General features: G+C 51.4%; 1 protein-coding gene and 1 long non-coding RNA gene across 14 annotated transcripts in view; one reads left to right on the top strand and one right to left on the bottom strand.

The window, feature by feature from the left end:
- The window catches only part of EPB41L1 (erythrocyte membrane protein band 4.1 like 1), a 109,690-nt gene that overhangs the window by 18,075 nt on the left and 70,847 nt on the right, over nucleotides 1-20,768 (top strand). The window lies entirely within an intron of this gene.
- Nucleotides 15,425-20,475, bottom strand: LOC132437585 (uncharacterized). The gene is made up of 5 exons (XR_009522092.1): nucleotides 20,337-20,475; nucleotides 19,806-19,990; nucleotides 16,182-16,233; nucleotides 15,962-16,078; nucleotides 15,425-15,561 (listed from the first exon to the last, which is right to left on the bottom strand). It is a non-coding gene; the product is annotated as an uncharacterized lncRNA (long non-coding RNA).

Raw genomic sequence — 20,768 nt, 5'->3', positions numbered from 1 at the left:
GTGGCTTAAAACAACCTGAATTTATTACCTTATAGTTCTGGAGGTCAGAAGTCTGAAAGTGGACCTTATGGGGCTAAAATCAAGGTGTCGACAGGGTTGTGTTCTTTGTAGAGGCTCCAGGGGTGAATCCGTACCTTGCCCTTTCCAGCTTCTAGAGGCCACCCACATTCCTTGGCTTGTGGCCCCCTCCTAGTAATGGCATCATTCCAACCTCTGCTTCCATTGTCACACCTCCTTCTCTGACACTCACTCCATCGCTTCCCTCTTTTACTTATAAGGACCCTGTGGTTGCATTGGACCCACTTGGATAATCCAGGATAATCTACCCATCCCCAAATTATTAACCTAATCACATGTACAAAGTCCCTTCTGCTACGTGAAGTAATATAGTCACAGATTCTAGGGATTAAGATGTGGTCATCATTGCGGGGGCCATTATTCTGCCTACCACAGTGGCCAATTCTGGAGGCATCTCTGGATTAGTGGACCCCCAGGTACTGCTGGAATTGTACCACCAACCTCCACGATGGAGGAAAGGTCAGGGGAACCCAGATCTAATTATGGTGCAGTTGGGGAGGGGCCTAAGAGACCGTATCACCAGGTTCTCTGTGGTGGAGGCCCCTGAGGGGAGGCAGTGTACCCTGCTGCAATGTGACAAAGGTGTTCCACAATGTAAGCATCAGAGGATGTAGCCCCTGGCCTTCACGGATAGGTGTGGGCCTGCTGTGAGGCACAGGAAGCCCAGCAGCCCCGTCCAAAAAGCACCATCACTGCCATGTGTATATGTGTTTGTGTGTGTGGTTGGTCATCTCATCTGCGTCTCTGCAGCAATACTCTTGGGAGGGGCCAAGGAACAACTCTTTAAAAAAGCCCTTTCTGTTCTTGTTCTAAGCAAAATAATTACACAAGTGACTAATTTTATCCCTAATCCCGTAATTACTTTATTCTGTAACTGGTGAGAGGACTCCGAGCTGTGCCTCTAGTGCCCCTTCCGCTGGCCAAGCTGGCCTGGTCTGCCAGCACGGAACCCCGCCTTGCTTCTGCCCTGGGCCTTCCATGATGCCAGGGTTGCTGCTCTAGTTCCACTCTGGCTGAAGCCAGCTATACTTTGGTATTTGGGGTCTAAAAGACCATCCTCCCTTTCCCCCAAATCCACGCACAAACACAGCTGCCTGGAGAGTAAGAGCTCGTGATTATGGAATTAAGTCCATAGGAGTCAGGAGATCTGGGCTCTCATTCAACGTTCTCATTAACTTGCTCCATGACCTTGAGCTAGTCATTTCCCTCTGGGTCTCGATTTACCTGTAAAATGGGGCCCTTGCCAGCTTTAACATTCCATGATTCCATGAGGGGAGCTGAGAGAGCAAGAGCTTTGAGACGGAGGTACCTTCTTGCTATCTGCTGGCAACATGATCCAATCATAGCATTAAAGATCGCAGTACTAACAAGAGACATCATTTATTGAACAAGCACTGTACCAGATCCTTTCTTTTTTTTTTTTTTTTGCGGTACACGGGCCTCTCACTGTTGTGGCCTCTCCCGTTGCAGAGCACAGGCTCCGGATGCTCAGGCTCCGCGGCCATGGCTCACGGGCCCAGCTGCTCCGCGGCATGTGGGATCTTCCCGGACCAGGGCACGAACCCGTGTCCCCTGCATCGGCAGGCGGACTCTCAACCACTGCGCCACCAGGGAAGCCCCAGGTCCTTTCTTAATATTTTTCTCATTCTATATTCAAATGACTGTATGAGGGAGGCTTTACAGAAGAGGAAATGGAAGCAATGATTGTATAGGGACTTACCCACCAGGAAGTGGCAGAGCTAGGACTGTAAGCTCTGCTCTTAGCTGCTGCCCTCCCATTCAGCTGGGAAGTGGTGGAGCGGGGCTTTGCACCCAGGTATATCTGTCCCCAAAGTTCTTGCCTTTCCCATGAAGCGAACACCCCAGCGTTAGGCTTATCGGGGTGACTAAACCTATTGAAATTTTAATACTTAAACAAAGTTGACACAACAAAAAAATAGGGAAGGCAAAATAGGAAACTCCAGTAGAACAGGGAGACAGGTACCTCAGGGTTGTGTTCCAGCTTTGCCGCTGGCTCACATTATGACCTTAAGCAGGTTCCCACTTATCTCCAGGCTTCAGTGTTCCCATCTGTATGACAAGGGATGGAATTAGATGGTCTCCAAAGGCCTTCCTGGTGTTGAGGCTCTGCAACCGTAGGTCACCTGGTTCCGGAAGTTGCCGTGGGGTGGGGGTCAGCCCATGGTGTAGGCCAGTGGGTAGGTGAGTTGGCAGCCCTGGTAGTTTCTATTATGTCCAGTCCCGTGAGAACGGAGACTGCTCAGGTTTCATCCCACAGAGCATCTGCAGAGCCACTGAGGTGGACCACAGAGTCAAGAACACAGTGGAGGAGGTCATTTCCTGATGCTCCTGCATGGTTCCTGCCCAGCTTGGGCTCTTCGCTCTCTCTGGGGTCTGGGTCTGGCCTCTGCCTTTGCTCCAAAGACTGCACTAGCCTCAGCCAGGGACAGACAATGGCTGCAAGTCTGTGTGTGGTTTCTCTGGCGGGTGCCTAGAGGCCTAAGCATAATGAATAATAAAAGCTACTTTGTGTTTCTTAGGATGACCGCATGCAAAGCACTTTTCTTGCGTTATTATGTTTGATTCTCTTAAAACCATATGACACAGGTGCTTGGTCATTCCCACTTAACAGTTAAGGAAACAGACGCTGAGAAGGTTGAGTAATTTTCTCCACATCACACAGCTAGTGAAGGATAGAGTGGGATTTGGGATTCTGACTGTAGAATCCTGGTCTTGGTCTTATGTCTTGGTATCCCATGGGCTGAAGGAATAAGCATGAGGTTAGGAGTCAGCTGGTTTTTAAATCCCTACTCTCTGTTTACCAGCTATGTTTACCATCTGTGTTTCCTTGGGTAAGTTACTTTATCTGTCTGAATTTGCATTTCTTTCTCCATAAAACACTAATACCTGCCTGTTAAGATTAAAGGTTACTGAGATGATGATGTAGGACAATGCCCAGCATGTGGTCGGTGGTCCCTAAAGGCCTTTTACCATTTGCCCCACTCTCTCCTTCCCACTTTCCTCTATTATACCAGAGGGTCCTGCCACCCTGGAGTGCTCCCCACATGTAGCACATAGCTCAAGGCCTTTGCACATGCTGCTCTGCTGCCTGGAAGTTGCCATCTCTACACGTACTTTCTTCCTTCACTTCCTCTGGGCTTTGATCCTTCCTGTTTCTCTGAGGATCCTGGGCAGTGGTGGAGGAATGAGGCTAAATTTTCCCACAGGCTTGTGCTCCAGTGATGACGAGAAGCACCACGCGGTGGGGACAGAATTGAGGATAGAGAGCAGACCCTGAGCATCCTGGAGGTGCAAGTCTCTACTGAAAATTCCTCCATTTATGCTCCATGGCTTTACAAGGGTGCGCATGCAAAGTGTGTGTTTCCTCTTTGGGTCACCCCATTTCTGTATTAGTATACTCTCACTTTTTCAGTTCTTTCTCTAGCTTGGTCTCTTAGTCTTTTACTCTCTTCCTTGGTTTTCAGACTGGCACTTTTTGTTAAACATTTTTTATTGTGGTAAAATGCTCATAACTTAAAATTTACCATCTTAACCGTTTTTAAGAGTAGAGTTCAGCAGCGCTGGGTACGTTCACGTTGTTTTGCAGCCGTCATCACATCTCTCACCAGAACTTTTGTCCTGTAAAACTGAAACTCTATACCCATCAAACAATAACTTTCTACTCTTCTCTCCTCTCAGCTCCTTGTGACCACCATTCTACTTTCTGTATCTACGATTTTGACTACTCTACATATACCACATAAGTAGAATCATACAGTGTTTGTCCTTTGTGATTGGTTCATTTCACTTAACATAATGTCCTCAAGGTTCATCCATGTTGTAGCATGTGTCAGAACGTCCTTTTCTTTTCTTAAGGTTGAATATTCCGTTGTATGTATATACTGCGTTTTGTTTATCCATTCATCTGTTGTCGGACACTTGTGTTGCTTCCACCTCTTGGCTATTGTGAATAATACTATGAACATGGATGTACGAACATCTCTTCGAGACCCTGCTTTCGATTCTTTTGGGTAAATTTACCTGGAAGTGGAATTGCTGGATTAGACGGTTAGCACTTTTTTTTTTTTTTTTTTTTTTTTTTGCGGTACGCAGGCCTCTCACTGTTGTGGCCTCTCCCGTTGCGGAGCACAGGCTCCGGACGCGCAGGCTCAGCGGCCATGGCTCACGGGCCCAGCCGCTCTGCGGCATGTGGGATCTTCCCGGACCGGGGCATGAACCCATGTCCCCTGCATCGGCAGGCAGACTCTCAACAACTGCACCACCAGGGAAGCCCAGCACTTATTTTGAAAGCCACTGTTTATTGTGTGCTTACTATGTGCCAGGAACTGGGTTAAGCACTGACATGTCTTGCCTCATTCAGTGCCTACATTCACTCTGTATCGTGAATACAATCCAGTGATAGAATTATCTGCAATTTGCAGCGGAGGCTGCAATTTGCAATAAAGGCCCAGAGAGGCGAAGTTATTTGCTCAGTCTCCCAGCTGGGAAGCACTGGAGCAGGGCTTGGAGCTCTGACCTGCCGCCAGTCCTTGACCATCGTGCTGTACTGCCTCCCAGTGGCCTCTTGTTCTCCACCTGTCCATCACGTTTTCTGCCTCTGCTGTGTAGTTTCTCTCGTTCGTGCTCACATTGTCATTCTCCTGCTTTGTGTGTGTTTATTCTCTCTCGAGACTGTGTTCACCCTCTCTGGAAACTTTGAGCAACTTGAGTAAAGCCCGTCTGATTATTAAGAAGTTTTTGTGACTTGGAAACCTGCAGAGAGAGGCCTGTAACTTGCTTTCTAATCATGGTTCTCTGGATTTATAGCTGCCTCTCTCCCAGTGGCCTATGGGATCTCCTTCTGCGTCATGTGGTTGCGGATCCACAGAAAACCTGCCCGGTAGGGTCAGTTCCCCTGGGGGCAGGGGCACTGTATCCCCCAAAGGGATAGTGTGGGAAGAGAGAAGGCCCAGCCAGTCAGAGTGGGATTCTCCTGGCTCACTGGTTTCCTAGCAACAACACAGAGGCAGAGAATTTTACAGAAGAATGGAGAAAGAGAGGCTATGATGTGGGTTCCAGCACACTTGCCTTTTCCGGAACTTCAAAACAATCAGCGCAGACTTCCCTGGTGGTGCAGTGGCTAAGAATCCGCCTGCCAATGCAGGGCACACGGGTTCGAGCCCTGGTCCGGGAAGATCCCACATGCCACGGAGCAACTAAGCCCATTCGCCACAACTACTGAGCCTGCGCTCTAGAGCCCGTGACACAACTACTGAGCCCGCGTGCCACAGCTCCTGAAGCCCACGTGCCTAGAGCCTGTGCTCCGCAACAAGAGAAGCCACTGCAATGAGAAGCCCGCGCACTGCAACAAAGAGTAGCCCCCGCTCACTACAACTAGAGAAAGCCTGCACGCAGCAACGAAGGCCCAATGCAGCCAAAAATAAATAAATAAGTAAATTTATAAAATGGGACAGCCTGGTTAAAAAAAACCAAACAGAGCAAAATATCCCCAAGTTTGGGTGATTTACTGATTATCTAGTCCAGCTAGACTTAAAATTTACATATTAATCAATCAATTTCTTTAGTCAATCTATAATCAATTTCTATAGTCCTTTTAAAACTTTTTTATTCCCTGAGAAAACCAAAATTCAAAAAGAGTCATGTACCAAAATGTTCATTGCAGCTCTATTTACAATAGCCCGGAGATGGAAACAACCTAAGTGCCCATCATCGGATGAATGGATAAAGAAGATGTGGCACATATGTACAATGGAATATTACTCAGCCATAAAAAGAAACGAAATTGAGCTATTTGTAATGAGGTGGATAGACCTAGAGTCTGTCATACAGAGTGAAGTAAGTCAGAAAGAAAAAGATAAATACCGTATGCTAACACATATATATGGAATTTAAGAAAAAAAAATGTCATGAAGAACCTAGGGGTAAGACAGGAATAAAGACACAGACCTACTGGAGAACGGACTTGAGGATATGGGGAGGGGGAAGGGTGAGCTGTGACAGGGCGAGAGAGAGTCATGGACATATACACACTAACAAACGTAAGGTAGATAGCTAGTGGCAAGCAGACGCATGGCACAGGGATATTGGCTCGGTGCTTTGTGACAGCCTGGAGGGGTGGGATAAGGAGGGTGGGAAGGAGGGAGACGCAAGAGGGAAGACATATGGGAACATATGTATATGTATAACTGATTCACTTTGTTATAAAGCAGAAACTAACACACCATTGTAAAGCAATTATACCCCAATAAAGATGTTAAAAAAAAAACTTTTTTATTATGGAAAATTTCAAACATGCAGAAGAGTACTAGAGAGAATATTATAGTGAACTTCCATGAACCCATTGCTCAGCTTTGACAATTTTCAGTAAATAGTCACTGCCCATCTATCCAACAGTGTGGAATTGAAATAGTTTATTATTCACATTTCTAGCTCCATGCATCACACACAGTAGTTGCTCAGTAAATAAGTAAATGCTGGATGATTAGAAATCCTTTCCCCTCTCTGGGTCTCAGTTTCCCTATCTGTGTGGTAAGAGGGTGGGACCAGATGATTTCTAAGAGCTGCGGTGTGGTACGGTGGTCAGAGCATACGCTTTGGTGTTAGACACACTTGTTCAAATCTCGTGCATTCCTTAGCTGAGTGTCTTTAGGCAGATTTCATCTCAGGTTCCTCATCTGTAAAATGGGGATGCTAGCTCCTGCTTCTCAGGGGTGGTTTTGAGCACTGAATAAAGTAACTCTTTTGTGACTAGTACTTATTACTGCTATTTTTAATATTAATATTCAGATGGGAAGATTCCATGTATTTCAGAAATGCAAAAGTACATCGGAATTGACCAGAATTCAAACCCTAGGATTCAGCTTCTTTTTTTGTCCCAGTCGGCAGATAGTCAGGAGCTCAAGAAAAGGGAAGTACAGCCAGAGCCAGTGCCCCAAGTGTGGAGCTGGGAGCAGGCCCAGAGTGGGGGCCATGCAGGCTGATGCCATCTCCTCCTCTCCCTGCCCCTACCACACATGGGTGCCACAACCCCTGTGAGAGGAGCCTGCTGGCTGCCCCCTCCCTCAGTGAGACAGGCCCAAGCTGGAGAGCCCAGAGGTGAAGAGAGAGGCGCCACAGGATGTCGCGTTGCTAGGAGACCCGAGGAGGCAGCAAGGACCCGTTGCCAGAGCTGGAAGGGAATGATGGACTGGTGTGGAGATGCAGGGCATGTGGCCCCAGAAGGGCTTTTGTGGGGTTCTGGGCAGGGGGTGGTGGTATAGCAACTGTGAGCTTAGCTGGGTGGAGGGGCTCTGTAGAATTCGGCTCCTAAGAAGTGGGCTCAGGGTAACCTGTTCAGTTCTTCCATTTAACTCCTTTTGTGTCAATCTCAGACCTGCATTTGAATCCTGACTCACTCTGGGACCTTTGGCAAATGTTGTGCAGCTATACTTGCTGGGCCTCATCTGTACAATGGGTATAATAATGCCTGCCTCACAAACCTTTGGGAGGGTTCAGTGAAATGTGTATAATAAAGTGCTCTATAAAAAGGAAGACAAAGTGTAAATGTGAAGGTTCACTACCACTCTTATCTTTATTATAATAATTATTATTTCTCTTACTGTAGAATGAGACACACTCTCTCCGGGATTGGACTCTCCCTGTCTGCATGAGTTTCATGAACAGGGGGCCTCGGAGGAGGGGACTTCCACTGTGGAGGCCTGTGTCAGGGGACTCTGGGCAATGGCTGGATGGGGCCCCCGGTTAGTGAAATCCCAGGGGGCAACTTGAGGAAGGCAGCAAATTTCAAAGCCAGAGGGAGACTTGATAAGAGTGGTGGCTGAAGTGGCGGGGGGCGGGAGGGCTCTGCTGAGATTCCAGGAAGGGCTAGGATGGTTCAGGCCAGAACCTGTGAGTGAGCTGAGGGTTATGGGCCTTTCTTGTTGCCTCTCTTATATAAATAATATATGTCCACACACATCCACACAGCAGAAAATAAACAATGAAATAAAACCAAACCCAAACAAGCACAGAAGAAATTCCGCTATCATAAAACAATCCCTGGGAACATTATGTTTTGAATATTTCCTTCCAAGTTTTCTTTTTTCTATGTATGCGTGCACATACTTTATAGAAATTGGGTCACATGTCCCATATGCTTTTAAAAACTCTGCATTATGTTACGAACGTTATTACATAGAATCATATAGATCCGTGACACTATATGTTAACAGCTGTATAGTATTTCAGGATATGTGTTATCACTATTTATATAAAATACCCACTATTTTTGGACATTTATATTAATTCCAAATTTCCACTTCACTCTGGTATACAAGACTCCTGTATAATATAATGTTCTTATGGCTACATCTTTGAGTATATCCACTGGTCTCACAGATAAATTCATAGAAGAGGAATTTCTGGATGAAAAGGTATGCACATTTTTAAGGCTTATCATGCACTTTTCCAAAGTGCCCTCCAGAGGGGACTTCCCTGGCGGCCCAGTGGTTAGGACTCTGCACTCTCACTGCCAAGCGCCCCTTTACTCCAGAAAGATGAAACCAGCTGATGGCTGCATTGACACTATCTAAGTCTGCCTGGTTGACTGGGTGCCCATTCATAACCAGATTGCAGTGGTGTGGGAGTGGGTGGCTTACAGATAGACTGGGCAGGGGAAGAGGTATCAACAGCCACTCTAAAAGGACTTGTGCAGAGAGAGGCCCCTGGTGGCCTGGTGGCACTGGCTGGACTGGGCTGGGCTGGGAGAGGCTGTCGGTCTGGATCGGCTGCACTAGCTCAGGCTGGGCGTCTTGCCCCTGGTGTGATCCTGGGCTCATGCTGGTGTGATCAGCATGGTCACCAATCCAAGGCATTCGTTCCAGAAGCCAAGGCAGCCTCTCTGGCCATGCTGACAGACATGGACATTCGCGTAGTGGGTAGTGATTCATCGGAGCTGGTGGTGGCAGCGGGAGCTCTGACAGAGTGGAACGGCTCTCACCCGTCCTGTCACTCAGCCTTTAAAAATAACCCTCACTTGTTCCAAGTGGCCACACCACCAAGTGTCTGGAAGTGCAGTCCCTTGGCTGTGGCTGTGTGAGGGAGGGCATGGGTGTGGCGCTGTGTGTGTGTGTTTTGGGGGGGCTGGAGGTGGCATCTTGGAGCGTCTTTAGGGATTGGCATCTGAGCCAAGGATTTGGGGTGGGGTAACAAGAGGCCAGACTCCTCCTCTTCTACCTTCTCGTGGCCGGGGACAATCTGTCTACGCTTTGGGAAGGGCCAGAGACAGCTGGTGGGGCAGGGGTGTCTTTCAGGACCATGTGCTCACTCTCTGCTGAGTTGGGGGAGACAGTGTGGAGAGACTGTTAAGGCCAAATGACAAGGGTGGAGGTAGGCTCTTGGAGGGATGCATAGCATTTAGCCGATCAACAACTGAATCTTATGAAAGCCCATTTCACATCTCATCTTTTTGGTGAAAATTTTAACATAGGGTTCCTTTAAATTAGATACAAATATAGCTGACTTCTTATCATAATGACTAGTGACCATCTAGCCAAGGTTTCTTAACCAAGTGTCCACGGACCCAAGGTGTGAACTATGCATGGGTTTCATGAGGTTTCTTGATGCTTGAAATCATAATAAGGTGTGTGTGTGTGCATGCACGTGTGCCTGTGTGCGTGTCTGCGTGTGTGTGTGTGTGTCTGGATGTGTGCCCATGTGCATTTTTCTGGGAGAAGCTCTGCAGTTTTTATTGCATTTTCAAAGGAAACCATGACCCATAAAAGGTTAAGAACACACTAGTCCAACACCCTCACATTAGAGGCAAGAAAATTGAATCCAAAGAGGAAAATGACTGCCCGAGATCTCACAGCCGAGATCAGAAACCAGGTTTATTGACGCTGTCCTCCCTGGCTAGTTCCCCGAGTCAGGACTGAGCTACCTGCAGTAGACAGAACCCCAGGCACCATTTCCTATGCCCTTTTGGCTGGCATGGGTCCAAATGAAAAGGCTTGAGGCTTTCAGTGGCAGTGGGCAGCTGGGTGCTCACCTCCAGACATCCTATTCGCAGGTCGTCTTGTAGGGGAAGACTCCTGGGGCATCTCCTGACCTGCTTCCTACCGGGACATCTTAGCTCAGGACATTAAATCTGCCCCTTTTGCCTTGACATTCTCCCCTGGTGGAAATGCTCCCTTGACACAGGAAGTGCCCCTGCCTTTCGGGAGAAGAACTGGCACTCTGGGCCTGGAGAAAAGTAAATGGTGGGATGGGGAGTGGGCCTAGGAATATTGTATGATGGACAGGCAGGTAGAGACAGATGCTGGTCCATTGTCTGTGGGAGGAATTCCACTTTGTACCGTAGGAGTATAGATGAAGTGGCCCACGAGGATTAAAAATAATTAACATTGGGCTTCCCTGGTGGCGCGGTGGTTGAGAGTCCGCCTGCCGGTGCAGGGGGCGCGGGTTCGTGCCCCGGTCCAGGAAGATCCCACATGCCGCGAAGCGGCTGGGCCTGTGAGCCATGGCCACTGAGCCTGCACGTCCGCAGCCTGTGCTTCGCAATGGGAGAGGCCACAGCAGTGAGAGGCCTGCCTACCGCAAAAAAAAAAAAAAAATAATAATAATAATAATTAACATTCATTGAGCACTTCCTATAGGCCAGGCACTCTTCTCAGACAAATACATGTATTAACTCCTTTAATCCTTATAAGACTGAGGCACAAAGGATTAAGCACAGCTAGTAAACAGCTGAGCCAAGACATGCACGACATGGAGGCAGGTCTTCTGACCCCAGGGTGTAGAGGTGTAGAGTCTGGAACCAGAGTGGGCTCCTAGCCTCTCTGCCGGGAGCACGCATCAGAATCAGGAGAGGGCTGATAAAAGCACAGGCTGCTGCTCTGAACCCCCAGTTTCTGACTTAGTAGATCTGGGATAGGGCCCAAGGATTTGCATACCGGGAAGTTCCTGGGTGATGCTGCTGTTCCAGGGACCACACTTTGAGAACCATGGCTCTCTGCTTTCCTGCTCACTGATAGGAAGAGAGGAGCCCAGGGAATAGACGTGGTTATTGATCTCACCTGGATTATTGCAAGGCCTGCTCTGGGTCCAGGCCTCTCTTACCTCCAGGTACCTACCCTTTACTGGGACAAATCAATCTTCCTAAAGCCCAGCTCCGATCATGTCGTACTTCTGCTCAGAGTCTTCTGGTTTCTCTGCTGTGTGTACCGGCGCTGTCCAGTGGAACTGTCTTTGGTGATGGAGATGTTCTACATCTGCACTGTCCAATATGGTAACCATCAACCACACGTGGCTCTGACTTTTACATTTTATCCCATTTTAACTAATTTAAATGTAAATAGTCACGTGTGGCTACTTGCTGGACAGTGCAGGAAACCCTTGGTGTGCCATTTGAGGCTCCCATTGGCACTATATGCCATTCCAGCCCCAGCCTCAACCTTTGGCATCCTTGGTTCTGGGTCATTCAAGGCCAGTTTCCTGGGAATTCCCTGGAAGTCCAGTGGTTCGGACTTGTCGCTTCCACTGCCAGGGCCTGGGTTCAATCCCTGGTTGGGGAACTAAGATCCCGCAAGCCACGAGGTGCGGCCAAAAAAAAAAAAAAAAGGCCAGTTTCCTGAGTCTCCCCTGTACTTCCCAACCCTGTGCCTCGTTTTATGCTATCTCCTCCATCTGGACTGTCCTTCTGGCCTGCCTTTAATGCTCAACCTAAATGCTACCTCTGCCTTGAAGCTTTCTTTGACAGCTGCTCTTCTCTCATTTCTTTCCCCTCTGAACTCCCAAAACATTTTTTCCCTTTCTGACAACCTTTAGCATTTTAGCCTTCTATTGCGGTTGGCTGATTTGTTGTTTCCTCTCTTTCCTTAAACTTTCAGCTTCCGGAGAACGTGACCGTGTTTTCTAGTGAGCCCATGCCCCCAACACAGGTCCCTCCAGGCACACAGAGGCGCTCAATAAATCCCACAAACCTTTGCCCTGGTGCCTTGGGGAAACAGAGATGGATAACGTGCCCTTCCTGTCTTCAAGCTGCCACAGGCTCTCACGAGAGTCTGATTTGTGCCCAGAGGACCACTGAAGCTAATGGTTATTTTGGGCAGGAGGATAAAAGCCACAGAGGGCCCAGTTGGCCAGGAGAGTCCGGCAAGAGCCGCCCAAGCAGAAGCCTGGGTTTACATACACAGACGGCTTCTCTCTGCCCAGCCTGGCCTGGTGCGAGGAAATGGGAACATCCAGACGTGGCTGCCTGGCCATTTCATGAAGCTGGGGATTAACAGTGATGCAGCGGCTGGTCTAGCTGTCTGGGGCAGATGGGTGGATGAGGAGAGGATTGCAAAAACTGCAGAGCAGTGCCAGCTCCTGGAAGTTGAATGTTGGCTAGGTGGCACCTGGGCTGGGAATGTAAGTGCAAGAAAATGTTTGTAGTCTGAGCAGCGGACAGACAGCAGGTGAAATTTTGCTGGTCTGGCTTGGGGGTTTCTGAGTTCTTTAGGACAGTCCCTATTGAAATGGAAAGATGGTTGGAAAGAAAAAAAAACAAAACCCAGCTTTCTAGCTTCAGACGAAGAGTATTTCACACCCCAAAAATCTCTAGCATAGATTCATCTCTGGGACAAAAACATTAAAAAAATAAACCTTATTGAAGTTATAATATAAATGCAGAAAAGTACACAGATCATAAGTTTACACATATTTATGTAACTACTTCCCAGACAGGAACTAAAGCATGGCCAGCATCTTTAGAGTAAATTTGTGTTAAATCAAATGTATGCAGGATTAATGGTGGACAAACAAGCTGTGGAATCAGGCAAACCTAGAAGTGAATCCTGGTTCCCCCACCTACTAGCAGTGTGACTTCGGACTAATGGCTTATCTGCTGTGAGCTTCATTTCCTCCCCTGTAAAATCAAGGTGGAATATGTAATCTCTGCCTTACAGAGAAGTAAGAAATTAAAAACTGAAAATGTACGCATATTGCTTGACACAGTGCCAGCACGTAGAGGGGTCCCAAAGGCTCTCTGCGATGGTGATGTTGATTGATGGTGTCGCTGCAGCATCTTCTGGCGCAGGGGACCACAGACAAACGCACATAGCCTTTCTCCTTTTGCCTCCCACTGCTCTCAGCCTCAGTGTGATCCTCTCCAAGGTCTCTTCTGACTGCAAGGGATCTGTGATGCTGTGATGATGCAAACCTCAGCTGACACTTCAGGCACCCGATGGGAGGCTGGGTGGATGTCTGAATCCAGTGGGAACGTGGCCAGATCTTTTATGTTCAGGCCCCAGGAGTATGGCTCCCAGACGTCTTAGGGGAGGGCTGATTTACCCGGGGCAGCAGGAGCATGGAGATCCATTAAGAAATGTAGCCGAGGTGGAGTTTGGGTCAGCAGGATTCAGCGTCGGCAGGGTCCTGGCATCCTGGGTGAACTCCTGACTCCGGCTTGCTCCCTGGCCTCTGGCTCTGAGAGTGCAGATGTGTCCCCAGGGACCTACACCATGCACGTATTTTGAGCTGGGCACTGGGGGGAGCAATTCACACATCCCAGGGCTGGAGGGCAGAGTGTAGGGGGGAGGGGGGAGGCCAAGAGGTTCCTTCTAGCTGGGAGGGCTTATTGTAAAGGGGAGGGGATCAGGAAGGACTTCCTGGAGGATGGCTGAAAGAATGACCGTGGGAAAGGGAAAGAGGGTCGCCCAGGGAGAGAAAAGAAGCTCTGCAAAAGCAGAGAGGCACTGCCAGCACCGCCGCGCCCTGGGGGCCCAGAACCATTGAGTCTGACTGAGCTTCCCCGCAGGGACCCTGAGGATGAGGCTGAAGAGGCAGGTGAGACCAGGCTGTGAAGGACTGCAGAGTCAGGCAGAGAGATTGGAGTTGCTTCATCAGAGAATTGTGGCCACTGAAGGCTCTTCCCACGAGGGAGCAGAGCGGGACCAGCTCCTTAGAATATGCACAGTCATCCGACCCACATTGTTTTTGGCCAAAGATAGTGGCCAAGTGTTCAAGCCACTAGAGTGGGCTGTGAGAGCCTCTGGGATGCGCAGCCCTGTGCAGGGGCCTGGCTGTGGGGGAAGTGCTGGGAGAGGGAGAAGGGGAGGAGCGATGGAAAGGAAGGGACAGGCAAGGTTCCCATCTTTGACAAACTACAGTCTTGTTGGAGAGGTCAGAGGGCCTCATCACAACTGAACTCCAAATTCAGAAGTAGAGACAAGAGATGTGTGGTGGGCCCAGCAGGTTAGAGGAGGGACAGACTGGGTGGCAGAGGCACGGAGGGTGAGCTTCCTGGAGGAGAGGTGACCTTTGGAGGCTTTGGAGGGACTGAGGGTACCGCAGGGGCCTGCTAAGCCCTTCCTGGGCATTCTCTCATGTCATGGGAGCTTGAAGAGGTGGTGCGGATATTACCCCCATTGTACAGAGGTGGGAACTGAGGCTCAGAGAGGTTTAGGCCCTGCCCAAGGTCACACAGCTCCTGTACTATTAATGTAACTCCCCTGTCCCTGCCCCGACCCCCTCCCCGGAGGTAACCACTGCCCCCAGACTCTTCACCACACGAAGGATGGACAAGTGCTTCGTGCTGTGCGACCCTCTGTGCAGCTTCGTCATCATTCCAGGCCAGAGCATGACCGAAGGCAGGAGTGTGTAGTTCCCACGGTCTGGGCTGGAAGGTTTGAGGGGATGGCGAGGTCCCTGGGGACTGTAGTGCTTTGGGAGGCTTCTTGGAGGAGACTGAAGGAGAGGCGGTAGGGGCAGCTGGAGCCGGGCGGTCCCCGTCAGGTGGGCATTGCTGCCCACCCCTCCACCTACACCCGGACACAGCTGCCCTGCAGGGCCTTCCAGAGAGCACCAAAGATCAGTGAGAACGGCCTTGTCAGGCAGAACCTCCCAGGCCTGTAGATCACGCCGATCTGGAAAATTTGGCTTTGGTAACTTCCCTCCCCGAGCTGGCCCAGCTCTCAGCTCCTGGGGCTGCAGCACAGCCCACCCAGGCCTGGCCGCCCTCTGGGGCCAGAGCCAGAGGCCCTGCAGCTCTCTTGCCCTGGCATACCTTCCTCCCCATGACCTTGCCTTTAACCGAGTTTGGTTTAGGTGTCCCCTCCCGCAGGAACCCTTTTCTGAGCCCCATGGGCTGGGCTAGGACCTCAGAGAATCTAAACCTGTGCTGACCAAAAGAGATATGTGAGCCACACATGCGAGCCACATATGTGATTTTCAATTTTCTGGTAGCCACGTGAAAAAAAAAAAGCCAAAAGAAACAGATGAAATTATTCTAATGATATATTTTATTAAACCTAATACATCCAAAATATTATCATTGCAATACAAAAGTTATTAAGGAGATATAGTACATTTCTTTTATTAAATCTTCAAAATCTAGGGACTTCCCTGGTGGTCCAGTGGTTAAGACTCCGAGCTTCCACTGCAGGGGGCACGGGTTCAATACCTGGTCAGGGAACTAGGATCCCGCATGATGCTGCGCAGCGCGGCCTAAAAAAATAAATTAAAAAAAAAATCTTTAAAATCTAGTGTGAATTTTACACTTACAGCACATCTCAACGTGCACGAGCCACATTTCAAGGGCTCAGAAGCCATATGTGAGTAGTGGCTCTCTGACGGGTCAGCAGAGCCTTAGAGGCAGGGAGAAAAGCATAAGGGTTGAAGCTCAGTGCTTGGCATCAGACAGATCTGGCAGTCACACCCTGGCCCTGCCATTTACTAGCTGGGTGAACTTTGGGAAGTCGTTAACCCCGAGCCTCAGTGACTCCAGCTATGAAAGGAGTTAATAATTTCGATGCCAAAGAATTGGTCTAAGGATTAAACAAATGTGTGACTGGGGCCAGGCACAGAGCTAGTACTCAGAAAGTGGTGGTGATTCATCTTACAGTACCCTCTGATGTGCGGGTCTGTGTGCCTTTCTCCGCCGCTGGACTGATGGCGAATTCAAGGACAGAGGCTACCCAATTCCTCTTGCCTTCCCCAGGCTCAGCGTGCACATCGCTGATTGCTAAATGAAAGAGTAAATCCTTGCACTACGAGTGCTTGCCACCCGACCCTGCTGACCCAGGAATCAAGGGGCCCCTGGTGTCCGGGAGTTGTGAGACCACTACCTGGGGTGACCTTGGCGAGGTGCTGCTTTGCTCTGGGCCTTGGTTTCCTCATCTGAAAGATAAAAGGGGAGGGGTGGGAGGGGCCTGCTGGAGTATTTTGTTTGGTCTCTGCCCCACCAGTGGCCTTGGGGGACTGTAGCGGACACCATGTGTTTTGCCTTCCCAGCCAAGGGACAGCATCACTTCCATCCTATTCCTGGCTTTCCTGTATCCTAGCACTTTTGCACCATCAAGTACCCTCCAGTTAAAATTTAAGAAGAAAGACTTTCTCCTGCTTCCCAGGCAGACCCGAGAGGGGATGAGGAGTCCTGTCCTTTCTCTTCTGCCAGCATCTGCTAACCCATCACAGCAACTCAGCGACAGAAGCAGGGCAGGAAGAATCTCTCCCACTTTATAGGTGAGAAAACTGAAGCTCAGAGAGGTCAAATCATCTACCCAAGAACACAGGAAGAAGTGGCAGAGCCAGGGCTGGAAGCTGAATTCAGAAGAGCCCCTCTTTACAGGGGGTGGGGTGGAGGCTCCCATCCTGCACCTGGGGCCCTAGCATTTCTCCATGGGGGCTTTCACAAGATGTGGTTCTGGGTTGGTCCTGTGCCTCAGTTTCCCTGCCCTGGGAATGAAGGCAGCCAAGTAACTGGGGAAGTGATTTCAACTGATGCCTACAGGGGGCCGTGTGTTCTTCAGAGAGTTCCCCCACCCCCCTTCCCCACCACAATCAGATTTCTCTGGAAAAGGTTATCGTGGGGTGAAGTGGAAGATGTCTGGTCCAGAGAGTCAGTGTTACTGTGCAAGTGTGACCTTGGACAAGTCACTCACCGCTCTGGACCTCAGACCGCCTGTTTATAAAATGGGGGGGGGGGTGACAAGATGTGAGAATGGAACATGAAAGTACTTTGCAAACTAGAAAGTGCTAATAGAAATGTTAGCCAATAATAATAATAGAAAGAGAAATAATGATAACAGTAGAAGAAGCCCAGTTTTCTGTGTGGTCCCACTGACCTGAAGGGAATTGGGCCCTTCGGGTATAAAACCAGAAGAATGTTCTGCCTTGGTTTTTGGAGTGTTGCCTGGATTCTTCTGGGAAAGTGAGAGGCTCCATCTAGCTGAGGAGGGTGGGAAAGTGGTCCTGCCCCAGGGGAGGGAGGGGAAGGCTCCTGCCTGGGGAAAGAAAGGAAGGGGAGGAGGGTTGAGGGAAGGAGAGTTGAACTAGGAGGAATGGAGGGCTCTGGCTGGGCAGCTCTGTCCTGCTCACAGGAACCCAGGGTCGGGAAAGGCGGCAAGCAGAGGAAGCTAAGAATCAATTTGGAATAAAAATACTTGAAGCAGGCAGTCAGAAATCTCTTAGCAGATGTGTGTATGAAACAATAAGTCCATCTGGTGTAACTCCTAAGTTTTACTGGTCCTTTCACTCATTCATTTGAAGAAATGTGTGGTGAATTGAATTCAAGCAGAGCACCCCAGAGTGGCAAAGTGACTTGCGCAAGGCCTTACTCCTGAGGGCCTGGGGAGTTCCTGGGAAGAACTGAATTTTGGAAGCTGGGGAGCGAAAAGTCCAAAGGCAAAGGAGAACATCTACAGGGAAGTCCGCCCAGCAGGACTCTGGTCCTTCTGGGAATTGGCCCTGTGCTGGTTTGTCCCTCTTCCTGTCTCCTGTCTGGAGGGAGGGCATGTTCTCTAGGACTGGGAGAATCTGGTTTCCTTCGGCTCTCTGCTCTCTGACCACCCCTGAGCCTAGTGGGCAGCAGAGAGGGTGAAGGCGCCAGAGAGGGTGAAAGCTGTGTCTTGGGAACATTTGGTGAAGGAGTGCGTGACATTTAACTTGGAGAAGAGAAGGCTTGATTTGGGGGTGGGGAGAAGGGACATGGTTGCTATCTTGGGTTCTCTGAGGGAGGCTGGGGAGAGGGCATAGCCTCGTTCTGTGGAGGCCCTAGGGTTGGTACTAGGACCTGGGGTGGAAGGTCACTGTGACGGAGCATCCACCTTGGGAGAGAGGAATGGAGGGGGGTGCTGCCTGTTGCTGGAGTGTGGGAGTTCAGATGGATACTGGTGAGGCTGACACCGAAGGAAATGCAGCCTGCCATGGGGAGGGGGTGGTGGCGTCCCAGCTTTGGGCCTCTGTAATTTCCAGTGTGGTGGATTCTGCAGTGCCTAGAACAGTGGCTGGCACATAGTAGGTCCTCAGGAATGATTTGAAGAATGAAAGAATAGATGTGTATGCCTGGGATGGTGGCGGTGCTGGCTAGGGAGTAGGGGTCATGTGGCCTGCAAATGCGGACCCATGGGCAGAAATCTTTGGGGATCATGTTGTGGGTTACACAACCATCTCTCAGGACTTCCCCACAAACTGGGAACCCTAGAGATAGGTACAGCCACCTCTTTTTTCACTGTTGGCAAAGTGAGGCCCAGAGCAGGAGAGCAGTGTGCCCAAAGGTACTGGTTGACCCATGACAGAGCTGGACTAGAACCCAGGCCGTTGGAGGTCCTCACTGTGGATCTCCTAAGTTGGTCTGGAGGGCTTTCTGAGACAGCGCTGCTGGAGGGGAGGAGCAGGGCTTCACTTGGTTTTGAGCCAGGACCTCAGTGCCACAGGCCAGCTGGCCACCCCCCAACCCCACCTTCCTGGAGCCTGGATGCACATCCAGAAACATCTGTACACGGGCCCACTCCCCACTGTTACACTTATGGCCATTGTCACCGAAGCACATATGAACAAATGCACACATACACACGCGGGATCCCAGGAGACATTTGCATGACCTCCTCCACGGTGGGGGAGGAGCGCTGAGTCCCAGAGAAGTTCTGACCCGCGCTGTGAGCTACAGGGGAGGCGAGGGTATTCGGCTGGGCCCGGTGGGCTGAGGCTGAGTCACCCCTTCTGCGTCAGGGATCCTCTCCTCTTCCTCTCCCCTCCGCCCCCTCCTCCCCCGCCGAGCCCCCAACAGGGGTTGGCCTGAGCGGGGCCAGGGGCTGTCCAAGGCCAGGGTGGGGTCAGCGGAGGCGCCGGGCTTGGCTGCCGATGCACAGTCCCGCGGTGGACCGGTAACTGCCGCTGTGGCAGCGCCCGGGAGGAGGTGGCCTGGGAGCCTGAGAGAGAGGGAGAGGGAGACCGGCAGGGAGGAGGCGGAGGCAGGGGCAGGGCCGCCGCGAGGGAGCAGGCAGGCGCGCGGCGGCTGCCCCACGGCTGGGCGCAGAGGCCGGGCGGGGGCGGGGACTGGCCGCGCGACGGGCGCCAGGCCCGGGGCTATAGGCACGGTGCCCAGCCCCCGGCGCACGCCGAGCCGCCGCCGCCGCCGCTGCTGCAGTCGGCATCCATCAGCGGGCGGGGGTGTCGCGGACCAGGCTGCTCCGCAGAGCCCAACGCGGCCCGGCGCGCCCGCCCCGCCCCGCGGCCTGCCGGCCCGCAGGAGCCGAGGGGGCGCCCCCCTCCCAGCCTGCCCGAGATGGGGACCCCCAGACCCAGGTAGGCACGTGCGGGGGATCAGGTGGCACGGGGGGCTAGGGGCTCGGTACCCGGGGGCCCAGCCTCCAGCCCTGGGGGAGGTCGGGACCGACCGGCAGGAACTGAGTTTGCAGGCTCTTGGCCCTCCGACCAGTGCGGGGGAGGTCCTTGCTGTTCCTCCCTACCTCCCAGGTCTGCAGCCTCCCCGAGGCCTGGAGAGAGAGGTGGGCAGGCGAGGGGGCTGACGCTTGCTGTAGGGATGAACGATTGCGCTGGGTGCTGGGCTGGCCCGCTCCGTTCTCCGAGACCACTCCTGCCGCCGCCGTGGAGGCCGAGAGCGCTCCGGATATCTCCGTCCAGGCTTCCGATGCTGCAGGACAGTCTCTTGGCTGAAGATTGGGGTGCTGGGGAGCTCTCGCCCTCACCCTCACCCTCTGGTTACAGTCCTTTCCCCACTCGGGGCTCACTTCCCATCCCACCTCCCTTCCGAGTCTCCCAAAGCTGGGGGGATAGAACTTAGCCCTAGGACCACTGAGGTTCTGGCCTGGTGTTGTCCTGACCAGAGGCTTCCCCTACCCGTTAGAGGGAGAGGACTTGAGGGTCCCAGTTGTGTCTGGCACCTTCACACTTGGGGACATCCAGGGCCCCAAGAGGCTGGGATCTTGGGGGCAGGCATGGTTGTGGTGGCGAGTGACTACAGCCATCAGGGTACTTACCAGATCCTAAGGCCACTGTCTGGCAGGGCTATGGCTGGGGGTGGTCCCTGGGGACCGTAGGAGGCTGGACAAGGAGGAGGAAAGAGTTCTGAGGATACTGGTCTCCTTTGCGGCACTGGCCGTGGTCCTTGCTTCCCAGCTCCCCCCCCTCCCCCCCCAGAGCTCTGAGAATGCATTGGTGAGGGAGAGACACTGCCGTGTGTTCCTGCCTCCTCTGCACCCAGAGGTGGGAGTGTACGAGGGCTGGGTTTAGGACCTCTCTGAGGCCCTGTGGGGTTCAGCTGCTCTATCTCTCCGCCACCTCCCAGCATTAGGAGTCTTCCAGATTCAGTAGCAGCTGGGCCAGGTTGAGAGCTAGGGACGCGAATGATGCCCTCAGAAGCTCCTGGAAGAATCGCGGTGCTGCCTGTCCCGGACAAGGGTGTGGAGAAG

This window comes from Delphinus delphis, chromosome 15 (assembly GCF_949987515.2).
Source record: "Delphinus delphis chromosome 15, mDelDel1.2, whole genome shotgun sequence".
Classification (NCBI taxonomy): Eukaryota; Metazoa; Chordata; class Mammalia; order Artiodactyla; family Delphinidae; genus Delphinus; species Delphinus delphis.
The sequence above is the reverse complement of the archived record's forward strand: the minus strand, read 5'-3'. Positions and strand labels throughout refer to the sequence as shown.